This window comes from Beta vulgaris, chromosome 8 (genome assembly GCF_026745355.1).
Source record: "Beta vulgaris subsp. vulgaris cultivar EL10 chromosome 8, EL10.2, whole genome shotgun sequence".
Taxonomy (NCBI): Eukaryota; Viridiplantae; Streptophyta; class Magnoliopsida; order Caryophyllales; family Amaranthaceae; genus Beta; species Beta vulgaris.
In genome coordinates this window covers 18,268,074-18,270,399 of record NC_079209.1, presented here as the reverse complement: position 1 = coordinate 18,270,399, position 2,326 = coordinate 18,268,074, and the positions used below count along the sequence as shown (strand labels likewise).

General features: G+C 41.2%; 1 long non-coding RNA gene across 1 annotated transcript; it reads left to right on the top strand.

Moving 5' to 3' along the window:
• Positions 1-297: 297 nt before the first annotated feature.
• LOC130589708 (uncharacterized) lies at positions 298-1,495 on the top strand. Its single transcript, XR_008967341.1, has 3 exons — positions 298-344; positions 431-529; positions 1,451-1,495. It is a non-coding gene; the product is annotated as an uncharacterized LOC130589708 (long non-coding RNA).
• The last annotated feature ends 831 nt before the right edge of the window (positions 1,496-2,326 follow it).

The window sequence follows — 2,326 nt, the reverse complement described above, 5'->3', positions numbered from 1 at the left end:
GAATCGTATGCTTCTTAAACTCACTTTTTAATTAATTAAATTGACCTATTAGTTGTTCTACGATACATAACATTTTTATTGTTGTAGGAACCATTGGACACTGATTGCAATATGTTTGTCACGTAACGAAGTCTACCACTTTGATTCTTTGCGTAAAGGAACAATACGGTCCTTACTAGTCAAATCATTGTTAAATAGGTAGCCTAATCGAAACTATATGCACACTTAGCTTATTAAATATTAAATGTACATCTAATCTTATAATAATTATTGATGTAGTGTGATGAAGAAGTTACTCATCTGGACTTCGACAAGGAAAACCTCCTGTTTGGTATTTAGTCGAGGTAACATGAGTAATTTTTTGCATCCTTTATAGAAACACATAATACACATCTAACATGTCATTTATTGCATCTTTGGTGAATTTTAGTGTCCGGTACAAGAAGGTGGACTTGCGTGTGGGTATTACGTCATGAGGTTCATGCTCGATATCGTCAACTATTGCAAAGATGTTGGTGATCTTCGAAAGGTATGTAACTTTTAGGTTTCCAATTGTTGTTTGTTGCATTTCCGGCCTATTTTGCCTTTTGCTCCAAAATGTAGTTATGAAGTGATTTAACTAAAATTTCTTTGAACATGATTATATGAGGCATAATATAACTAGTATGTAGATTCTTAGGCTTGCATATGTTGTTGGTTGCATTTCGGGAACGAAAAGGCCATTTCCGGCCTATTTTGGCCTATTTTGGCCTTTTCGCTCCCAAAATGTATTTATGAAGTGATTTAACCCCAAATTCTCTTTGAACATGATTATATGAGGCATAAATAACTAGTATGTGATTCTTAGGCTTGCATTTGTTGTTGGTTGCATTTTGGGAACGAAAAGGCCATTTCCGGCCTATTTTGGCCTTTTCGCTCCCAAAATGTACTTATGAAGTGATTTAACCTCAAATTCTCTTTGAACATGATTATATGAGGCATAATATAACTAGTATGTAGATTCTTAGGCTTGCATATGTTGTTGGTTGCATTTCGGGAACGAAAAGGCCATTTCCGGCCTATTTTGGCCTATTTTGGCCTTTTCGCTCCCAAAATGTACTTATGAAGTGATTTAACCCCAAATTCTCTTTGAACATGATTATATGAGGCATAATATAACTAGTATGTGGATTTTAGGCGTTAATTTGTTGTTGGTTGCATTTTGGGAACGAAAAGGCCATTTCCGGCCTATATTTGGCCTTTTCGCTCCAAAATGTACTTATGGAGTGATTTAACCCCAAATTCTTTTGAACATGATTATATGAGATATATTATAACTAGTGTGTAGACTTTTAGGCTTGCATTTGATTTTGATTGAATTTCGGGAAGGTATATGTCATTTTTAGAAGTACTAACTACGGTAAAATGATGAATTCTTATATGTGTGTTTATTCCTTGGTTGTTTTGCAAGGTTTATGCGAATTCCACACCACGTTTGAGGAACTTCACCAAAGAAGAAATTGATGAAATTCGGGATAAGTTGGCGTCCCACATTACCGATGATTGCTTAGGATGAGATTTAACCCGAATGTAAAAGTTTCTATCAATCCTATGTACACTTTTTACATTATTAAATACGGTTTTTTCACCATATACCCCTGACAAATTTTTTTTTGCACCGTATACCCTTTCGACTTTCCAAATTCATCATATACCCCTCACATTTCGAAAAATACATCAACTTACCTTTTGACTAACGGTGTTAGACTTCCGTTAGTCATTAACCCCTAATCCCCTCTAACCCTAATTAACTAACCTAAATTAAACCCTAATTCTAACCCTAATCTAATTTTTTTAACTAATCCACTGCCACATCACCCCCCACTGCCACATCACCCCACCCCTTACACCCACTGCCACATCACCCCCACCCCTTACACCCATGCCACATCACCCCTCCACCCCCACCCCACCCCCTTCCCCACCCTACCCACCCCCTTCCTCACCCCCACCACTGCAGTCCCCCTCCCACCATCCCACCACCCCACCAGCCTCGAGACCCCCCCTACCGTTTCGCCACCTACAGCGCCGCACCCTCCTCTTCCGCCACCCGCAGCACCACACCCGCGCACAAACTCGCGCAAACCCTTGAAACCCCACAAGCCCTTGAAACCACCCCCCCTCCACCGTTCCGCCACCTACAGCGTCGCACCCCTCCTCTTCCGCCACCCGCAGCACCACACCCGCGCACAAACTCGCACAAACCCTTGAAACCCCACAAGCCCTCGAAACCACCCCCCTGTCCGCTCCCGCGCAGCCACCACACTAGTGAGAAACGCCACCAGCC